The following is a 23,292-nucleotide window of genomic DNA, read 5'->3' as shown; positions in this document are numbered from 1 at the left end:
GGTGATAAGGCCACTTGTCTGGAACTTTGTGGACTTAGATTGTATTTTTGAATTTTTCGTTAACTAACTATACAACTTCTCTGGGTTTTAGGGTTATGTAAAGAATCCTTATGTTTTTTGTAGTTGTCAGATTCTGTACATCTAAAATAAAACACCTCTAGTAGTAAATTGATCTGCTCAGCTGGACCAATATGCCATCTAGAAATAAACAAATGAGAGAAGACATTAGACATTTCTTAAGAGGAAATATGGATCTAACTGTAGGCTATGTCTAACATTTTTCAGAGGAACATTAAAAGATTATGTTGAATTAAAAGGAAAGAGAAAAATAGTAGATATGTGGTTTTTACCTGTATTACTTCTGTGTTATACCAGTTGGTATTCTGGAACAATAGATTGAAAATAGTACTGTGAAGGTTGGAGGTGTTCTAAGGCTCAGATCTCTGAGGCTTCTGTTTGAGGAACATTGATTTTTGTGGAAAGAATAGGATTGGCTGAAAGTGTATACCAGTTGTCACCTTTGCGGAATAATGGAGACACTAAGGCAGGTTGATGCTAATGATGTCCCATACTAACTAGATGATGTCAAGCAGAACTCTGTTTTTGTCTCTGACATGGTATGTTTTTGGGTGAACCTAAAAACATGGATGGCAGTATCATTAGGTAATTTATTTAGTTTTGACAATATTTGCAGCATTAGATAATATACTGGCTAGTTTGATACTTGGCTCAAAATATTTATGTGCTAAGTAAAAATTTGATGAACTAAATGGTACTCATATGGTTTCTGAGCAATTCATAGCTATAAAAAATACTTTCCTGAAAGCGAAGATTTCATGTGTTAGAAAAACAGTGGGAAGGAAACCTCTCTTCATGTGATTTTATAACCCCATACAAAGCTGAGTCTTTGCTGCAGGAATCTAATGGCTTCTCCCACTGGGGGACCTGCTTTAATAAACTCTGACTAAGAGCAGATGCACTTTGGAGCACCAGGAGTGGGAAGGGAGGGAGGGGAGACGGAAAGCAACAACGAAAATCAATCTCTCTCATTTCTACTTTTCTAGTATTTTCTCATTCTCTCCCTGTATCCCTCTGCAAGTAATTTACATAGATCATTTTTTATTTAGTTCATGAAGATATCCCTTTATTCTGAGGTATTTCTGCTGCTGCCTTTAGAACATTGGAGTGAACGTGTTGAGATCAGCAGAATCATACTTGCCAGTTTGCCTTTGAAGCAATTTATTTAGATAAATGTAAAAAAATCTTCTCTGTGTTGCAAGAAATAGCTCAGGCTGCTGTCACCCTTAGGGTTTTCTGTGGCCTGTTCTTTCCCATCTTACAGAGTGACCTCAGGGTAACCCTGCAGAAAGCTACCTCTTACAGGTGCCTGGAGCACTTCAGTATTTTCTTCTTTATCCTTAAAATGACTTATCTCATGTATTTTTGGCGTTGCCTTTACCACTGTATCTATTCCAGGTGGGCTTTTCTTATCAACATTTTATAGAAAGACTGTTGCTTTACACAGTGTTGTTCTGTTTATCATTTCACATCTTAATGACCTCTCTTTTTGTCATACGGTTACAATTCACAAAATCTGTCATCATTTTTTGCCCACTGTTTGTTGTAATCTCCTGCAGTGTTCTCCATTTCTGCCATTGTTGAGTAGCTGTGCAGTCCAGGATGTTTTCTGTGTAGGTCTGATCTGTGTGTCCATTGTTTTTGTTTTGAAATGCAAAATGAATCTGAAATGCAATGTGGAGACTCCCTGATCCAGGTGCTTCTGTAAGCAAACAAAACTCCCCCAAAGCATAGCATTCTTGTCATTTGGCCTTTGAGGGAAGTTTCAAAATTATTTTTTTTAAAGATAGGGATAATATACCCTTGTTCCCAAATAACTACATTCTATTAATCCACATGGAAACTTCCTTGATTTTTAAAAATGTTCCCTATTTTGATAATTGCATTGTCTGTTTTACTTTATTTTTGTGGTTCATTCATGCTCATCAACCAGATATCAGATTATCTACTTTTCTTGTAAATATATTTACATCACTGTATGTAATGTATTTCCCTTAAATCATTTATGAAAATATACAAATATGAGTATTAATATAAAGTGGGACTCTTTCATGACTCTCAAGTTGTCCTTTTACTATTTTCCACTTTTCTTTTTTAGATAGTCTTGCAGCAATTTCAGTTCATTATATCTTATCAATGTTTATGCAGATTTGGATGGTGTTGCATGGTCCTGCTGCCAACCACAGATTTAATAATACAATTACAAAGTGAGATTGAGTTTACCTTTATTTATTCCTCTAAAGACAGCAGGGCTGCTTCTTGCTGAGGGTTCTCTTGTGTATATTTTCTCCCCTCTTGTTAATTCAGTAATCTAAAGACTATTACATGTATGGGCTATCACCTGTCGTGGTGTTTCTTTCAACTCCAGAGGATCCAGGAAGCTGATTTTTGTGATGTACTGGTGGAAAAATAGCTTGAATGTATATAAGCTTTTCTCTCATAGTCAAATTTGTGTTCACCTTTTACTTACCTGACTGTCCACCCTTGATAACTCTTTTTGTCTGATTTTCTTTTAGAAAGCAGTCACTTTTCACAGATGGCCTGTTTCTGAAATGTTGAAGACTAAACAGAACTGACTTTTCCTGAAAAGACTGGGACTCTGATCCCAGCACTACCATCTGTTATCCCATTGACTGGGCAAGGTTCTTCCTTTCTCTGCTTCTCAGTTCGTATCTGTAAAAGGGGCATGATAGTGAGTAACTTGTACTGTTGTTTTGAGAATCAAGCCCTGGCAGTAAAGGCATGCCCCTGTAGGACACCTACCCCCTGCAGTGTGATGCGCCTCTTCTCTTGGAGAGAGAAGTCGTAGTGGTGATAAGCTTGCTCTTGTCTTTGTGCTGTGGCTATGGAACAAACACTGCACAGCACACATGATCCTCTTGCTAAGCACTTGGTTCCTGGAAAAACTGCCTGTTGCCTGAGTGTTAGTGTATTTTTATATAAAAGGTCTTGGAATTAACCTAAAGTGATTCTTGATTCTTTTGCTTTGTCCTCTGTGAAGCAGTAGAACCCAGTGTCCTGGCTACCTTAAAGAAGTGTGCCACGACTTAATAATCTTTAAGCTGAATTTTCCCTACTTTACTTTCCACTCACTCTGACTACCATGTCTTCTGCCATATTTATATGGAAGGTCTTTGAATCCTTTTGGAATGAGGTAGGATATAAATAAATTCATAAATAAACCCAGAAAAATATGAAGTGACTTAGAGAGCTAAATGTGTCAGTTTCACTTTTTAAAATTTTTTTTAGCAGAGTTAATTTTTCCTTTTAGTATGAACCAAAGCTTTTTTTTTCCAGTTGTGGTTAAAATGTACATAACATCAAAATGACCATTTTTAGTTGTGCGGTTCTGTGGTGTTAAGTATACTCACAAGGTTGTGCAGCCAGCCCTTTATCTGTTTCCAGATTTTCATCCTCCTGGTAGTGATATCACCAGGTTTTTAGGAAAGTTGAAGCCTTCTTAGTTATGTATGGTAATGAAATGTTATAAGGATAAAATGGAAGGCTCCAAAATGTCTTCTTAGTACCTGGGACAGATTGAAGTCTGCACAATTTCAGTTACCTTAAGAATGATTCATAGGAGACAGTCAGTAGAATATCATCACTTTGGAATAAGGCATTGTACCTGTTAATACATTTATTCCTCAATTCTGTGGATTTTTAAATTCTAAATGTGTCTTAAATTTATCTCTTGTTTTCCATCTGTTTTGTCATTGCAAAATATAGAACTTTTCCTCTAACTGACTTTCTAGGCTTCTTTCCAGTCCCTGCTTTTGCTTTCCTTCCAGAATGAATTTTCTACAATGTAAATGTGATCTGTCATTCTCTTATTCATAATTCTGCGTTTTCCCTTTTGCCTGCAGGATAAAGGCCAACTGCTTTAGTATAAAAGATCTTACCTCTTTTATTTTCATCACTAAGATACTCCCAGCTAAAACTACCTGCAGTTCCTAGAAAACACTGGTTTCTCATAGCTCCAGTTTCTGTTCAGATATCACTACCTGGGACCTGCCTACCTTTCTCCTCAGGGGTCCCATAGCATATCCTACCAGTTCTGAGAAATCTGGATTGAAAGTTGTATCATTATTTTACATATTATGAAGAAAATCGACTCCAGATGGCTCAGACAGTAAAGTATCCTCTTGAAATGTGAGAGACCTGGATTCAATCCCTTCGTCAGGGATATCCCCTGGAGAAGGGCATGGCAACCCACTCCAGTGTTCTTGCCTGAAGAATCCCATGAACAGAGGAGCCTGGTGGACTATAGTCCGTGTGATCACAGAGTCAGACACGGCTGAGCGACTAACACTTCACTTTTACTTTTAGACATACAAATGGGCTTCCCTGGTGGCTCAAATGGTAAAGAATCTGCCTGCAGTGCAGGAGACCTGGGTTCGATCCCAGGGTTGGGAAGATCCTCTGCAGGCAGGCATGGCAACCCAGTCTGTTATTCTTGCTTGGAGAGTCCCCATGGACAGAGAAGCCTGGTGGGCCACAGTTCATGGGGTCACAAAGAGTCGGACAGAATGATCAACTCAGCATAGCACAGATACAGAAATAACCAACCATTGCAAGGCACCATTGAGTTCATGGATTGTTGCTGTTGTTTAGTCATTTCAATCGTGTCTGACTCTTTGTGACCCTGTGGACTATAGCCTGCCAGGCTCCTCTGTCCATGGGATTTCCCAGGCAAGAATATTGGAGTAGATTACTATTTCCTTCTCCAGGCGATCTTCCCTCCCCAGGGATCGAACCCACATCTCCTGCATTGGCAGGCAGATTCTATACCACTGAGCCACTAAGGAAGTGTGAGGTCATGAATAATAAATCTCAAATTCACAGATGTTGATAGGTGAATAAATATGCAGTACTGATGAAATAAATATAGTATGTCTTTTAACTGAGTATGATTATTTGTCTGTTACTAGCTTCTATTTAATACTACATTCCTTCAAGTTGTTCAAGTGTGAGGAAATATGACTTTGTTTATCTTAAATTCTTAAAGCCTTTACGTTTTGAAAGCACATAACCAGTGTTCAGTGATTGTTGCCAAGTACTTTTACATTCTTATGAAGTTGTTTTGACATTGGATATTTATGTATTATGCATAATTTCTATAAAGAAAAATATCTTTACAGGGCTGCCAAATCCCTGTTCCATCTAGCCTGAGAAAATCACACAGTTAGTCCTTTTGCTAACAGCCTAAATTTATTGTAGGATAGGAATTAGAATTGTAGAATAGTAGAGTTGGGATGAAACCTTATAGATCACCTAATCCAGCTTATACAGTTTTTCTTTTTAATCTTTATTGAATTTTTTATATCATTGCTTTTGTTTTATGTTTTGGTTTTTTGGCTGAAAGGCATTTGGAATCTTAGCTCCCTGGCCAGGGATTGAACCCACATCCCCTTTCCAGTAGCATCTCAGTACCTTTCTTCTCCACTTAAAATTAGCTCTAATTGATATCTTGTGTGAACAACTAAGAATGTTGTGTGGTATGGTATCAGAGAGCCTGAACTTAGAATTCTGCAGTGGGTTTCTGTCGTGGCTCTGTCCCAAGCTGTCTGCCCTTGCATGAATCACTTGAATACTCAGATTCTTCTTTTCTAAAATAAAGGGTGGTTTCAAGTTCTCTTCAGCTCTAAAATTGTTATTTTTTGCTCCTGCTGATTGGCCAGTGGTGTGCTAATATACTCATCACTGGCTGCCAAGTCCAGCAGGTACCACCAAAATTCTGCTCCCAGTTGTTTGAGTATGGCATTGTTCTTTTCCTGTTCCAGCAATTCCTGGGTTCTTTGCCTGTATTTAACCCTATTGGTTAGCAAGTGTTTACTGGTGTTGTGCACTGCTTGCATCTTGAAGGTGTAAAAATCTTTTTTGTTCTCGGTTTAATGATCTGATTGAAGGGAAAAAAATGCTCTAGGCACCAGTAGGTTTTGAGGTTTCCGTGGTAATGTTGATTCAGACGAGAGCACCTTAGTGAGTGGAGATTTGAAGTCATAAATTGTAAAAATTACATTTTAATGTAGTACTGTTGGCTGAGAGATTCACAATTTAAAGAGACCAACCTTTTAATAGTTTTTTTTTTTTTTTTTTTAACATAGGCACAGTGGAACAACTATTGTGAAACAGTTTTTCAGGGAAGCTAACAACAAAAGTGTTGTAAGTGCTGCCTCACTGTAGGGTTATAGTCATTAGCTCTGTGATTGTCTTTGGGAAAAGGAGAAGAGGAAGAAGGAGCTTAAAGGTCATCCACTTTGAAACCTAGCTTCAGATGGAAAGAATCTCCTTGTGGCTTCCTAACCCCTAATCTATGTCCTTTTCACCACATGAAAATAAAACAAGCTAAACATTAATTTTGTCTTTCATCTTACCTTAGTAAACTCAGATGATTTCTTTATGGTTTCATTTGTCACCACAACAGAAATTGATAGTACTTTTTAATGTGGTCATGCTAGTCTCAGGAACAGCAGGGTACACTAGGTTGCCAGTGAGGATGATGGCTATTTGTTGAGAGAGCTGCTTTTATATCTTCTAGGGGAAAAGGTGGACAGAGTTTATTAATCAGTCATTCAGATTCAGGTTTAACAAACATTTCATTCATTGAATGCCAGATGTGTTAGGAGCTTTCACCGATATAGAAATGGTTTATAATAAAGTATTAGACAGTCCTACAGTGGTCTTCAGATTTAGCTGGGAAAATATTTAAAAAATTAACACACGTGAAACATCTCTAAAAAAGTTAAGGACCAAACTGCAATACTAACTATAAAAACATATCATAAGTTTAGATACAAAGATTAATGTGGGCTGGAGGACCTGGGGATAGTACAGGCATACCTCATATTACTGCATTTCACTTTATTGTGCTTCACAGATATTGTTTCTTTCTTTCTTTCCTTTTTAAATAAATGGAAGGTCTGCATCAACCCTGCATCAAGTGAGTCTATTGGTGCCATTTTTCCAACAGCATTTGCTCACTTCATGTCTCTGTGTCACACTTTGACAATTCTAGCAATATTTCAGACTTTTTCATTATTATTGTATTTGTTCTGGTGGTCTGTGATCTGTTACTTTTGATGTTGCTATTGTATCAATGAAGGCTCAAGATGATGGTTAGCATTTTTTAGCAATAAAGTATTTTTAATTAATGGGATTCTTTTAGACACAATGCCATTGCACACCTAATAGACTACAGTATAGTGTAGACATAACTTTGATATGTGTGGAAGCCAAACATTGCATGCGATTTGTTTTATTGTGACATTCGCTCTATTGCAGTGGTCTGCAGACAGACCCACAGCATCTCTGAGGTCTGCTTGGATATGGTAGCAGTGGGACTTGAGTGATGTACCTGTGATACTTTTGAGAGGGCAGCAGGTCAGAGAAGAGAGAACTATTCAGGGAAAGTGATGGGTCCTAATCAAAGAAGGACCAGAAGAGAGGAAGAGTGTGGCGTACGCCTATGAGATTGAAGTAAGGAAATTGCTGGACTGACCTTGGTGTTGTCCAGTCATGTGAGTGAGTGGACAGTGAGGATGGTGCTGGATGAAAAGCTGGAAGAGTTTGTACCTGAAATGGACCATAGAAAGTTTGAGAGACCATTGTTTCTAGAGCATGTTAGAAAGGGTTTTTTTGTGTATTCTCCTACATTCTGTTTTCTTTTGTTTTTCTTCAGACTCCCTCGAGCCCACTTATCAGCAGCTTCAGAAACTGAAACTGGACAAGAGCCCCTTTGTGGTTGTCTCTGTGGTTGGACAGGAACTCCTGACAGTTGGCCATCACGAGGCCTCTGTGGTTGTCTTAGAAGCTGCTCAGATTGGCACCTGCAGCCTCAAACTGAGAGGTTCCATTTTCTCTGCACTGAGCAGTGCTTACTGGTCTCTCGGAAACACAGAGAAGAGCAGAGAATACATGCAGCAGGACTTGGATGTAGCCAAGACCTTAGGTAGAGTTATGTTTTTCTCCTTTATTTTAGTGCAGAAAGGAAATGAAGAAAATGGATTAACCTGACGTGAATGGGATTGAAATGTGCAGTGAAACATGATTCTGCCTCTGGAACATTCTGTATTTTAGAGTACTCATGTCTTTAGGACTTTTCATTTAACAAGGCATCAAGGTTCCAAAAGGCCAAAAGATATGGATGAACATACTCATTGCCTTTTCAGAGATATGGGCTCACTGATTTAATATCTCAAATGGTGGTATTTGTGGGATCTTTCAATTAAATTTACATTTTTGCCTACGAGAATGCACCATCATTTTGTTGGAGTAGACAGTGCAGAGCAGTGGTTTAGAGTGTGGACTGAGGAGCCAGACTGCTGAGTTTAGAATCTTGACTCTGCTACTTACTGACTGACTTTTGGCAAGTTGCCCAACAACTCTGTGCTGTTGTTTCCTCATTTAGAAAAACAAAAAACAAAAAAGATGGTTTATGATAATCATCACATTGATTATTTAAGGACTTGGAAGATTGCAGTAAGAGAAGAGATATGGTGAGTCTACCATTGGCATACTTGTAAAGAAGCAACATAGGTTGGAGTCAAGTGACTGAACCAACCAACAAGATGATGGTTGTTCAGAACCAAAGCAATGACCTCTCATTTCCAGGAAACTTATGTCCCTGTTATATGTTATAACATCAATAATGGTTGTCCAGAGGTTTAACTTCTAGGACCATAACTTCCCACATGGAGTTTTTTAGGGGAAGAAAAAAAGGCAAGTGGAATTTTAAGTAGTAAACCTGTGGCTATCAAATTAAGATGGCCTTTATATATTATAAATAATGCTGTAATTTAGAGAAATATTCTCTCTTTTTCTAAACCCAACTCAAGTGACCAGACAGGAGAATGCCGAGCTCATGGGAACCTGGGCTCTGCATTCTTCTCCAAAGGAAATTACTGGGAGGCTCTCACTAACCACAGGCATCAGTTGGTGCTTGCCATGAAACTCAAGGATCGAGAGATAGGAAGTTTTACCTGCAGACCAAAACCAGTTTGTTTGAAACATGGGATATTTTTCTTTTTTGATGCTCAAAATGTTTTAATTATCTTAATATATTACTTTCAGAAGGTGATAATCATTGCTTCTAGCTTTCATCAACAAAGAGGTGTTGGACATCTGCCACATACTGGGCTTGAGAATATAGAGATAAGTGAGACTTGGCCTCTGACCTCAGGATTTAATAGCTTGTCAAATGCAGTGTTCTTACGCTCTTCACATGTGCTGTGGATATGTGTAAAACTAGCCAAAAGCTGTATCAGTATGATATATCCATTAAATTAAGGAAGCACACATTATGCTTTGTCAGAGATGGAGTATTATTGCTGTGAACCCTTCACACTGTTTCTTTGGTGGAATTTTAATTCTGGTGATAGAGACATATTTAATCTCCTCAAGAGAGCTGAATTGTAATGATGGAGAAATATCCCCTTAGTCTTTTCTAGATAAATGAAATGTAAAATTCTTAGAGACTTGATGTCTAGTAGATGCTCATGATGGTCCCTGCAGAGTGGAAAGAGGGTCAGGTTTGGCGGGAGACAGACCCAGACTTGAATGCCTGCTCCAATTCATCCTGGCTTGGGAATTTTGGGGAAGTTATTGTTTAATTTCTCTTTGCCTATTATTTCTTATTCAGAAAATGATGATTCCATTCATTCTGTACAAGTTGTGATAGGATTATAAATAATATATGTGAAATACCTCACATGGTAACTGGAATTCCATAAATGGTCATGGTAATGTAATATTATAAAGGAGAAAGAGAAGGTTAATAGCTGAGGCAACAATAAATTTATGAATTAATCCATATGGTGGGAAATAAGTTTAGTTACATTTGTATCTTAGAATTTTACTGTAGGACATTATGGGGATTAATTATATTATTTAAATGACCCAGGATCTTCATTTCTCTAGAACACAGTCAGGTATTAGAAAGGAATGGTAAAGGAAAAAACCTTTACTTCAGTGGCATGCTGGAATAGCCCCTTGAGAATGCTGGACTTCTATGAAGTCTCTCTCATCCATGAGTGTCAGATAAAAGCCTTGGAAAGCTACCAAGGACCGTGATGTTTTGGCAGTTTTATTCTCAAGAGAGTTGACTACACACTTTTCTCTTTGCCTATTTACTCTTAGTTTACAAGCAATCCTTATAAGCCAGATGATCTGATTTCTTGATGTTAAAAGGATGAAAAACAGGGCTCAGGTTTCTAGAGACAAATATACTGATAGCATAAGAAGTTAAGGCAGGTTTAAAAACTAAAATAGCATAGGTATCTAGATAGGGCCATTTAGTGTAGGGACAGATAGCTGCAAGTATGTCAAGAGCTGGGTTTATAGCCTGTTTTCCTAACCTTTGAGATGTATATATTAGCCCAATTATTGGATAGATTAGAAGGACTTTTAATTAGGGGCAGAGGGTTGTGATAGGTATTAAATAAGGAAAGCATCCTAATTCACTGCCAAGATTCTGTCCTTCCAGAGGAGGCAGAAAGTGTTATAGACTTGAGGAAGCTCTGTGAAACAGGCAGAACTCAAGCTGGCCTCTGAGAGAGATGTAGAAATTGGCATAAGAGGTCTAAACCAGACATTTTCAACCATTCTATTATATATATTGTGTATATAGTCACAGATTCTTGGTTTTTAAAATATGTGATATATATTAAGTTCAGTTCAGTTCAGTCACTCAGTCATGTCTGACTCTTTGTGATCCCATGAATCACAGCATGCCAGGCCTCCCTGTCCATCACCAGCTCCCGGAGCTTACTCAAACCCATGTCCATCGAGCCAGTGATGCCATCCAACCATCTCATCCTCTGTCATCCCCTTCTCCTCCTGCCCCCAATCCCTCCCAGCATCAGGGTCTTTTCCAATGAGTCAACTCTTCTCATGAGATGGTCAAAGTACTGGAGTTTCAGCTTTAGCATCAGTCCATCAGTTCAATGGAACAATGAACACCCATATATATTAGTTGTATCTAATTACATAAATGTTATACATGAAAATATTTTCCACTTAATTTTAAACATTTCTTCATTTTATTAAATGGTCTTTCATTTTATTAAATGAAGGTCTTTTATCATCATGTATTTAATCTATTTCCCTACTGTTATACAGGCTTCCTAGGTGGTATTAGTGGTAAAGAACCCACCTGCCAATGCAGGAGACATAAAAGACACGGGTTCAAGCCCTGGGTTGGGAAGATTCCCTGGAGGGCATGGCAACCCACTCCCGTATTCTCCCATGGACAGAGGAGGCTGATGGGCTACAGTATAGTCCATTGGATTGCAAAGAGTCAGACATGACTGAAGTGACTTAGCACACACACACTGTTATACACTTAGTTTGTTTCAAATTTTTTGGTATTGTAAAATCCAGAAAAACATGTTTGTAGATCAGTTTTTGAACGTATCTTTCATTATTTCCTTTGGTTAAATGGGCTTACTTAGAATGTTAAGACTTCTGATATGTATTGCTAAATTGCTCTCAGAAGGGCTGTATCTGTTTCAGTTCTACAAACAGTGGATAAAAACTAACAGTAGGCATTATTGTTAAAACTACAAGGTCAGCTTGGCGTTTAAAAGTGGTATGTTATTATTTTGATTTACATTTCTCTGCTCTCTATTGGGTTGACTATTTAAAAAAATTTCTTTTATAAAGATCTTTAATTTTCAAACTATTTTCTATTGCAATATTGGTTATTTTATACTGATGTGATTTTGGACATTGCTGTATCATTCTACTGAGTTATTGGGTGATTTGTGTTCTAATGTATAGTTTTATTTACTGTTGCTCTATGTTTTTCAACTACTACAAATCCAATATCATCATTATTATTCTTAATGTCTAGGATATTCTCATCTCTCCCTCTCCTACCAAATGAACTTTAAAATCATTTTGTCAAATTTTGGAGACTCTCCTATTGTGGTATTTACTAAAACTGTATTAAATTTACATGTTAGTTATGGATAAATTGATGTAGTTTCAATAGTTGATCTTCTATTTAAGAGCGTGGTCTATTCTTTCATTTACTCTTTTGTACCCCTCATGGATCTACACTTTTGGGGAGTGTAGATATTTAATATATACTGTTGGAAACGGGATATTGTTTCATTGTGTCATTTCTAAAAATTAGTTACTAATGGCATATAGAAAAGGTGTTTACTTTGCAGATTTTATAATTGACCATGCAAAAATTCTCTCATCATAGCTCATGGGTTTTTTGTTGATTTCCTTAGATTTTCTTGTAATGCAGGCTTTTTGCAAATAATGATAGTTTTGTGCATTTGTATCCTTACGTTGTACCCCTATTTTTTTCTTTTAGTTATTGCACTGGTTAGAACTTTGAGAACTCTTCCTCCCAAAGCAGTCATACCCTTTGAGTATAAAAACTTCGGAGGATGTACTTTTTAGTGATTATCCTCCTTACATTGTGTCTGTGACCTCAAATTGTATCCTGGTTTTCCTTTTGCATTATTTTAATATTGAAATAAAACATAGGAAAAAGCTGCCTTTTAAAGCAGAGATAACCACTTAAATACTATGACTGGTGAGAAAACCAATCTGCATCTTTCTGCCTCTTACATAATAGATTTTAAGATTTTACCAAGTAACAAGAAGCAGCCTGAAACCACTGTCCACTTACCTTAAAGAGCAGTATGTTTTTCTTTTGTACAAGTGTTTTCAGATATTCAATAGGAGAGAGCAGGCACCTTCATTCTAACTAGCCTTCTATCTGTGTAAGCAGTTGCAAAATTAATTTCAGATGACCACAGAGACCTTCCTGTGAGTTAATATTAATTTTCAGAAGAGTGCATGAGTTACATTGTTTTAGAGATGTTATTCTTTATTCAGAAAGTCTGATATACACATATGCTGGTGACTTGGAAATTTTTGTGTCATTTTTTATCAGTCTGATTTCTCTCCTGGGCTTCATATTTCTTTATCCAAGTACATCCTAGACACCCGTCTTCAGTTTAATATGCCTGATTTTGCCCTCGATCAGTGCTGACTTCTGCTGTCACCATTTGTCATCTTGCCCAAGCCACCTCACTCGCATGTTTGATTTGTTACTGGGTTCTCTTCTTTCTATAAAAGAAATCTCTTTTCTGGTGCCTTCCTTCTGCCATATCATCTTGTCTGGACTGTTGCAGTAGCCTCCTATCAGAACTTTCTGTACTTTTTAACAGGTGCTCTCCTCCAAGCAAAGAAGAGAGGGTGTCTACTACCTGAATCTGTGATTGTAGCCTGAAGCTACTGCCATAAGAATTTAACTTTTTTCAAGTATGGTGTAGTGGGTCAGAGTGTGAACTTAGTTATTAGACAAATGTGGGATTGAATGTAGGCTTGGCCACGTATTACTGTGTCCCTGAAACTTACATAACTCTTCTAGGTGTGATGGACATGTGAGTTGTTTCTAATTTTTGGCTGTTATGGAAGAGGTACTATAAAATTATATCTTTAGGTAAACATCAGCACTTAACATCTGTTAAATATTTGGTCATGCATATATTCAGATTTATTAAGATTTATACCAGTTTTCCAAAGTAGTTGTACCAAGTTTTATCATCAGCAGTATAAGACATTGATGTCTTAGTCACTTAGGTGTGTCCAACTATGTGTGACCCCATAGACTGTAGCCTGCCAGGCTCCTTTGTAAATGGAATTTTCCATGCAAGTATACTGGAGTGGGTTGCCATTTCCTTACTGAGCCATAGTAAGGATTCAAAAAAACATTATTATAGGCATTATCATTGTCATGATCATTTAAATGATTAATATGAATGTTGCATATCCTGTATAAGGTCAGGCTTCATTGTAGTGTGAAATTATTTTCCTCCAGAAGTCAAGTAAACTGGACACTCAGAAAAAGTACTGTTAGGAACTCTGCACACCTCTTGTCACACTGGACTATCTAAATACTCTAATTTGTTTTAATACTCTAAATTTGTCCTACCTGTGCCCTGATACAAGATTATTCGTTTTCTCAACCATATTTGACAGAGCTACTTGAGTTACCATTTATGTTCTATGTTGAGTTTGTGACGGGGGACAGAGTTCTTCCTGTGGGGTGGGAGTTTGGGAGGGTGGCGACAGAAGATGAGGGGCCATTAACTGTGGGTCTGGCAGTTTGACAAGGGATATGTAGATGTTCATGGAAAGGGTCTGGTTTGAAAAAGGGCCAGAGATCGAAACCGTGGAACGGAGTTTTGTTGGAAGGTGGTGCCCCAGGTATCTTCTCTGTTGCATATCATCAGACGTTTTAAGAGTGCAGAACAAGGAAAGAGACTTAGCATTCAACTCACTATGAACCAGGTAGCCTCCTTGTGTATACGAGTGCACGGTCCGCTTTGCTGAGAGTCAGCTTCCCAGAGCTAGGGTTCCAGGTAACATCTTAGTGGGTGGGGGTCCTAGGTATGTGCCTGACTAATTATTAGGAGAATGCAAATCACAACTGCCATGAGGTGTCAACGTCACACCAATCAGAATGGCCACGATCAAAAAATCTCAAACCATAAATGCTGGAAACAGTGTGCAGAAAAGGGAACTCTCCTGCACTGTTGCTGGGAATGTAAATTGGTACAGCCACTAAGGAGAACTATATGGATGTTCCTTAAAAACTAAAAATACAGCTACCGTGCGACTCAGCAATCCTGCTGCTAGGCATGTATCTGGCGAAAACCATAATTCAAAGCAATACCTGCACCCCAGTGTTCACCGTTGCACTATTTACAATCGACAGGACAGAGAGGAAACCTAAAATGTCCATAGACAGAGGAATGGGTACAGAATATGTACATATAGACAGCGGAGTACTGTCACTCATTAAAAGGCATGAAACAGAGTGATTTGCAGAGATGTGGGTGAACCTGCTGCTGCTGCAGCTGCTGCTTCTGCTGCTACATGACTTCAGTCGTGTCAGACTCTGTGTGACCGCATAGACAGCAGCCCACCAGGCATCCACGGCCCTGGGATTCTCCAGGCAAGAACACGAGTGGGTTGCCGTTTCTTTCTCCAATGCGTGAAAGTGAAAAGTGAAAGTGAAGTCGCTCAGTCGTGTCCGACGCTTGGAGACCCCATGGGCTGCAGTCTACCAGGCTCCTCCATCCATGGGATTTTCCAGGTGAGAGTACTGGAGTGGGTTGCCATTGCCTTCTCCGTGGGTGAACCTAGATACTGTCAAACAGAGTGAAGTGAGACAGAAAGAGAAAACAGACTGTCCAACATGGCTTATATATGGAATGCAAAATGATGGCAGAGACGAACTGACTGGGAAAGCAGAAACGGAGTCACAGCTGTAGCAAACAAACTTACGGCTACCGATGGAGGGGGTGGGGGGGTTGGGGAGACTCAAACTGGGAGACTGGGATTGACATATGTACATAGTGCACATATACACTACTATGTATACAACAGATAACTCAGGAGAACCTACAGTTCAGCACAGGGAACCCTAATCAATGCTCTGTGGTGACCTAAATGGGCACATACCTGCTGAGCCCTTCCACATCGCAGGAGGGACAGGACGGGACGGGGGACCAAGCCAGGTCTCAGATCTGGCCCAGTCACTGCCAAGACACTGCTGTGCTGTGCACTTTGCTCCAACTGAACAAGAAAATAGGACAAAGAGCACCCTTGTATCCAATATCCGAGGTTTGTTCCTGCAATTATATCTTAGCATCCACAACTCTCTCTGAGCCCCACGTATCAAACAAGGATAACAGTGCCCCTTTGTAAGGTGTGTACAAAGATTAAATGGAAACAAACAAACAAACAAACAAAGGAGTAGACTGTGGTTCAATACCTGCTGAGGAGTTCACAAATACTTGTTTTCCTAATTTCACAAAAGAATTAATTCTAATGAACATGTAGTCACAAAGTTGCTGACAACCCCCAAAAGAGTAACTTCCAATTCACCCCCAAAATAGGTGGAAAATGAAGGAAGTATCTGATGAAATATTGCTTCCCCCCCTTCTTGCAGAAACCACTGGTGGAGGCTGCCAGCGAAAAAAAAAAAAAAAAAAGAAAGGAAAAAACAAAACACTTTGGGCTTTATGGTCAGTCATACTGCAGGGACCTCCCTACTCAGGTCCATTTAAAATAGTCAAAGAAAATTGCTCTGTGAGAACACTTTAGAACGTGGATGAAGGTCAACATTTTACTAATGCCATAGTTACATATATTCCCGACCACAATAAGACTGATACGAACATAAAACTGAGATGTTCCTTCCAAGCGTCACCACACCAGTATGAGAGTCTCCTCTGGTCCAGTAAGAGCCAGCATTACCAAAGGAAATAACATCCACTGTAGTCCCAATCTGAGTAACCTTTAACCTCAGAGATGCTCTTGGACCTAGAGCTCCACCTAGCTTCCACACTTTCCATGCCTAGCGAGGCTAGGCACTTCCTGTCTACCAAGTCCAAGTTTGGGACCTACGTAATAGTACACTGTAACAGCATAGATCACCAGTCCCTTGAAAATCTTGAAAGATTCCACAGATTGGGTTAGTACTTCTGATTTCCAAGGAGTTATGAAATGGTCAGGGAGACCAAACAGTTTGACCGAGAAAGGAGAGTTTGGTCCACATGCTTTGCCCATTTCTGGTCGGTCCCTGAAGGAGACACTGGGTGCCTCTTGGCATTGGCAGGTCGGTATAAGCCCCCAATAGTTTTCTGCCATAGCCTTATGAGGTCGACGTGAAACCGCAGAGCAGGGCTCCTCACCTGCTTCGTTCAGAGCATTTCATTCACTCAGGCAAGCATGCCGACAAGTTAGTAAAGTACAGCACAAAATTTGTTCTCTAGGAGAACAAGTAAGTAGAGCTCCAAGCATCCTTACCTTGTCCTGAACAATCCCAGACAAGTCCCCAAGATGAAAGGTTGCTGTTCAACCACGAAAGGATTCCGGGATGCTTGGCCCTGTAGAAGAAGAATTCAATCTGGGGCCAGAGACGAGGCTTGACGGCTCAGCGCTTTTGTGTAATAAAGTTTGGTAAACTATAAAGGAGATAGAGAAAGCTTCCGACATAAGCATCAGAACGGGGCAGAAAGAGCACCCCCTTGCCAGTGTTTAGCTATGGAGTTATGTACTCTCTAATTAGTTATTACAGTGATTCAAACGAATGTCTGGAGGTTGTAAAGACCTCACTAGACCTACTCCCATAATTTACACCTTAAGATAACAGGATTAGCCTGAAGGTTTTTTCCAGAGACTGTCCTCAAGCAGGATACATTATTGTTACATAATCCTAGGAATGTAGAGGCACCAAACAAACGTGTCCTTTCTTCCTCCTTGAGGATTCCAGACCCCTCTCTCCTTGGGGACCCCTAGATTTCTTATCAACCTGCCTAGGAAATGACTCTCAATAGCTCAGTAGTAACCTGCCAAATGTTCTCTCAGCCTCTTATGTCCAAGTTAGCCCAGGCTGTCGAGCAGATAATATTGCTGGGATAAACGATAGCGATATTTAAGGATTTTTCCTCCTGGGCTCAAAAAAGAAGCCAAGTGAGGAGCGTTATTCACTGTTTCCCTCCAGTGCCTGATCTCACGAGGGTGTGGTGGTGTCTTCAAGATCGAAGCAAGGCCGAGTTGGACCTGATGGAGCTAAGTGAGTCTGTCCAGCAGCAGTCTGCTTCTGTCCCTCACCTCTCCCCCAAGCGGCAGATTCACAGCAGATAACTCTTGACAGCTAAATCTTGACAAGACGGTAGAGAATTGCAAAGCAAAATGAGGTGTGTGTCTTGGTTTGCTTATATCAATATCACTATCATTACTGTCTTTAAGGGTACCACCTGGATGAAATGAAAGCCCAATCCCGGCTGCTTTTTTAGCAGCAGGTTTAACTTTGGTGTGTTGGTTCAACAACAACAACAAAATTAATAATAATTTCTCCTGTAAGAATATTTCAGATTTGCTAGTTAATTGTTCAGAGGGTATTCTGAGTTTGTCAGAGTGCATTCTTTGATAGCGGCAGCTTGCTGATTTGAGGTGCCAGTTGTAAGAAAATGTGGAAGCAGAAAGAGCCTCCTGAGTTTGCCAGTGTGCTTCTCTGCCCACGTCAGTGTCTTCACTTCAGGATCACATGTATCCCACAATTGTCCAATGTGTCCAACACAAACCTTTCCCCTCCAGGCTGGGCCATGTCCTTGCCCCACCCCTGCCCCCGGCACATGCATCCTGCTTCTGTATCTGTTGCCTCCTTTCCTTGTCCCCATTCTGCCTACCTCTTGACACTGCCCACCCGAATCCAATCCCTGAGGCTGAGCTTGGGGATCACGTCCTCCAGGAAGTCTTCCTTGACTGCCCTCCCTGTCTGCCCACCTCCTTTGGTACTTTATGTTTCCAAAGCATCTCTGGTCCCTTTTGTGTGGGGGTATCCCTCCCAATCTAGACTGGAAGCGCCTGGAGGGCAGAGGGGTTTGTCTTATCGAGATCTGATAAAGACTTGCCTTCTCCAAGATTCTTGGCCTTATACACACTGCACTGCTGTAGAATGTTTGTTGAAGAGGATACATAAAGTCAGGAGGGCATTTATAAAGAAATAGGAGCTGCCTGAGTCTCAGTAGAGAAAGGCAGTCCAAGGTGAGGTTTCTTTGTCACTGGGTACTCTAGACATTTGAGAAAGGAAAGGAGCTGTAGTTGGGAGTCAGCCAGGCTGTCTAACAAAAGCACTCCTTGCTGGGTCGCCCATTTGCTTAGAACACTGAGTGACGTGGATGAAATTTTGCAGTCCATGTCCTTCCTGGGTTCTTCCAGGCAGCTGGTCTGCGTCCTCAGTTTGTTATTGTTAATAAGGATTTACAGAGGACTTGCTATGCCCCTTGCACTGTGTGTAGATTTTCCTGGAAGGTTGATACTGTTATCAAACCTATTGTCCAGAGGAAGAAATGGAGGCTCAGAGAGGTAGTTCACTCGTTCACGGTCACATAACTATTAGAAGCAGAGGAGCAGGATCTGAATTCACCTCCTTTGGGCTCCAGTATCCAAGCATGCATGGCCATCCTTGTCATTCTGTTGTCCAGCATTTAGTTAACAATTGCACAAGCCCTGAGATCCAGAAAGTAAACCAGATTTGGTTTTTAGATTCTTTCCATTTGAGCCCTAGAGGAGGTGGATCTGCTCCTGCTCCTGCTCCTGATCAGGATCCTGTTGCCTGCCCCAGGCAGGTCGCATGGCGACGAGGAATGGAGGCAACTCCTGATCCTGCTGGGCTGTTTGTGGCTCTTACCCTTTTATGATTTTCTCTTCTGTGATCCCACTCATGGTAACCATTGCTCTAGAATGAAGACAGAACAGATTTGATGGGGATTTCCTCTTTTCAAAATTGTAGCGTATCAGATTATTTACCTACAGATGGATGACACTCACTACCGGGAGCAGAAAACATAAATGGGGTAAATGAAATTATTGTTAGAAATAGACTTTTGCCCAGTTTTGCTCGTATATGTAGGACACTCCTGCTGTTTTATCGTTTTCCCTTTTGCTTGAGACATGGAAATGGGTGACTTTCCTCTGAACTCAATTACAAGTAGAAAAACAGTAGACGCACAATGGTCGTTGACTCTACTTCAGAGCAGGGAGCCAGATGGCGGCTGGGCAGCTGGGTCACCTGGAGACCATGCTCCCCCAACCAAAAGGGGCCAGTAGCGCTCAGCCCCAGCCAGGCCTGTGACCCAGCAGTGATTCAGACAAGCCTGGTATCTTAATTTCTGCATGAACCTTCCCGCGTTGTGAATTGGCCAGCACATTCTAAGTTAGAAACAACAAATTACAAAATACTGGAAAGCATTGGGTCAAACCATTGCTTCCTAAATAACACACCTGCTTGCCCCATGTGGCCCGTGTGCTGTGAGTTTGCATCGCCTGCTTTAAGGCTTGGCTTATTTCTTTGAGTCCCAGACACAAAAGTAAAACACTTAATGCTTTGGGAATATGTGGGAAGAGCCCTAGTGGTGACTCAAGAGACCATGTCTCTGGCCTCGCCTCTCTGTCTCGGTTTTCTTTGTGTCCCAGGACAGGTGATTTCCCAGGGCCTCTTTTTTTGTTTTATGTGCGTGTGTGTGTGTGTGTGTGTTTGTTTGTTTTTCTAACCTGTAAAATGGAAGCACAAGCTGGAATCAAGATTGCTGAGAAATATCAATAACCTCAGGTATGCAGATGACACCGCTCTTATGGCAGAAAGTGAAGAAGAAGTAAAGCGCCTCTTGATGAAAGTGAAAGAGGAGAATGAAAAAGTTGGCCTAAAGTTCAAAATTCAGAAAACTAAGCTCATGCATTCCGGTTCCATCACTTCATGGCAAATAGATGGGGAAAGAGTGGAAACAGTGGTGAGTTTACTATCCTGGTCTCCAAAATCACTGCAGATGTTGATTGCAGCCATGCAATTAAAAGACACTTACTCTTTGGAAGGGAAGTTATGACCAACCTAGACAGCGTATTAAAAACCAGAGAGATTACTTTGTCAACAGAGGTCCACCTAGTCAAGGCTATGGTTTTTCCAGTGGTCATGTATGCATGTGAGAGATGGACTATGAAGAAAGCCGAGTGCCGAAGAGTTGACACTTTGGAACCGTGGTGTCGGAGAAGACTCTTGAGAAACCCTCGGACTGCGAGGAGATTCAGCCAGTCCATCCTAGAGACTATCAGTCCTGGGTGTTCATTGGAAGGACTGATGTTGAAGCTGAAACTCCAATACTCTGGCCAACTGATGTGGAGAGCTGACTCTTTGGAAAAGACCCTGACACTGGGAAAGATTGAAGGCAGGAGGAGAAGGGGACAACAGAGGATGAGATGTTTGGATGGCACCACCGACTCCATGGACATGGGTTTCGGTGGACTCCAGGAGTTGGTGATGGACAGGGAGGCCCAGTGTGCTGCGGTTCGTGGGGTCGCAAAGAGTCGGACATGACTGAGTGACTGAACTGAACTGAACTGGAAATGGATCAGTTTTAACAACTCCTGTGTAGCATTCGCTTCCATGCCTCCCACTGTCTGTGTCCCAGTGTGTTACGTATGGTGCCAAGATTGAGCTCTGGATGAATTAGAGATTCATGTGGTTTGGTCCCTTGTCATCTTTGAATGTCAGTAACTGAAATCCTCTCCAGGCAAGTTCCATTTGTCACCTGTAGTCAGCTGCAACTTAAGTCTTCTGCTAACCCCACCAGGCCAGTGTAATATGATGTGTTTTATTTTGTTTTTTGTTCTTTTTTTTATTCCAGCAGTGATCTTTGAAAATATTTTTGATGTTTTGGTCCTGTTCCTGCTCTTCACTCTGTGACTACACCACATGCTGATTTTATTTTTGTTTATTTGTTCAATTTAGCCATAAATGACATCTCTAAAAATGTTTTTGTGCCTGTTGAGCCCAACGATTCATGGGATTCTAAGAGGTCAGATTGTAGCTGAAATTACTCTATCAGTGATGAGGAGCAAAGGTCCAAGAATGAGCCAGAAGATGCTAGAGACAAAGAGGGGGCTCAGATGGACAAAGCTGCTGTCAAAAAAAAAAAAAGCCCAAATTTCTAAACCCAGTGGAGTAGGACAAGGAGCTGAAAGCACATCACCAGCCAGTGAGTAAGTTTCACAGGATCAGTTAAGGAGAAGATGATACCCCAGCTTGAGAAGGAGTTTTCAGACAAAGCAAAACCCTTGCCTTAAGGGTAAGTTGAAGGGAAAAGATAAGACAGAATCCCCAACAGTGCATTTGGGCCTGGAATCTGATTCAGAGAGTGGACTTGTCATAGATTTAGGAAAAGACCATTCTGCGCAGGAGGGTCGACAAACTAGGAAGGAACCCAAATAACCATCTCCCATGGTGGAGGGTGAGTGACTGCACAGTTTCTGGTTTCTTGATTTGGTTTTAGAATGTCACCTTGCCATTTGTAGTATCACATGTCATGTCACCATCTGACATCATGACGTGTGACACAACAAAGCTTGGATTAGTTTCTGGTCACCTAGCTAGTTAGTGAGCAGGACAAGGACTTAAGCAGGGCCTGCCCACCTTGATATCCAATGTTGTTGATTTTGAGCACAGAAAAGGAAGTCGGTTAGAAATTAATAGTTGCTTCTAGCAGTCAAGTCATTTTGAACCTAAGCAGTTTCTTTTCCAATATGTTCACTTACATGCCTAAAGTGTTTGTCAATGTTAAGTCTTTGGACAGGGCTGAAACTGATAAAAGTATTCAGTTCAAAGACCTTGATGAGTTTATTCTCCCTTACCTCCCCTCACACTGCCCAGGCATCTCAAAATACATTTTCTTACTAGAATATAGACCTTTCAGGTCGGTGGCAGCTGACTGCTGAGTTCTTCTTTAGGCCTCTAGAAATCCAAGGGGCATTGTTTGATGTGCACCTGAGCCTGTGTTCTGTCATATTTGCATTTAACTGACATGGGCCCGAGGTTTCTCAACCTTAGCACTATTGACTTTTTATGCTGGATAATTCTTTGTTCTGTGTATTGAAGGATGTTTAGCAGTATTCCTGACCTTTACCAACTGGATGTCAATAGCATCTACTGACCTTCAAAAGTGGTGGCCTTCAAAAGTGTCTTGACAAAGCTAAATCTCCTCTAGTTGTGAACTGTTGCCTGAGTCTTAGCAGTTACCCCTTTGCTGCTGTTAGGGACTGAACCAGCAGTGGCTGCTCTCAAACCTGCCACACCCCAGGCATGTTGGCAGACCTCCCCAGCAGAACATAGGAATGATCTGAAGGATATTCAGCCCATTGGCAAAGCAGTCAGTGAACTTCTCAGCTGGCTTGGCAAGTGGGTGATGATATGCCCAAGAAAGATAAGAATTAATTAAGGGCCCAGGGGAGACATGGCCTAAGGAAAAATTGGTGATTGTAGCCATAAAACCTCTTGTATTTTGTGAGTTACATACAGGGATAGCCAGGTTTAATTGTGTGGCTCAGTGGTAAAGAATCCCCCTGACAGTGCAGGAGACATGAATTTGATCCTTGGATCAGGAAGATCTCCTGGATAAGGAAACGACAACCTACTCCAGTAGTCCTGCCTGGAGAATACCATGGACAGAGGACTCTGGTGGGCTATATAGTCCATGAGGTCACAAAAGAGTTGGATACAACTTAGTGACTAAACAGACAACACAGAGCTTCTGACAGGAGTTATCTTCTCAGTTCTGTGTCCCCTGGGGTTTTCTTAGTCTGGCTGCTTAAATCAGGAGCAGGGATGTGTTTTGAGAATTTTCCTTC

At 40.7% G+C, this 23,292-nt stretch overlaps 1 pseudogene; it reads left to right on the top strand.

The window, feature by feature from the left end:
* The window catches only part of LOC133053549 (MYND-type zinc finger-containing chromatin reader ZMYND8-like), a 78,427-nt pseudogene that overhangs the window by 48,325 nt on the left and 6,810 nt on the right, over window positions 1–23,292 (top strand).

The sequence above is a fragment of the Dama dama genome, chromosome Y (genome assembly GCF_033118175.1).
Source record: "Dama dama isolate Ldn47 chromosome Y, ASM3311817v1, whole genome shotgun sequence".
Lineage (NCBI taxonomy): Eukaryota > Metazoa > Chordata > Mammalia > Artiodactyla > Cervidae > Dama > Dama dama.
Note: the sequence above shows the minus strand (reverse complement) of the source record. Positions and strands in the feature narration are given on the sequence as shown.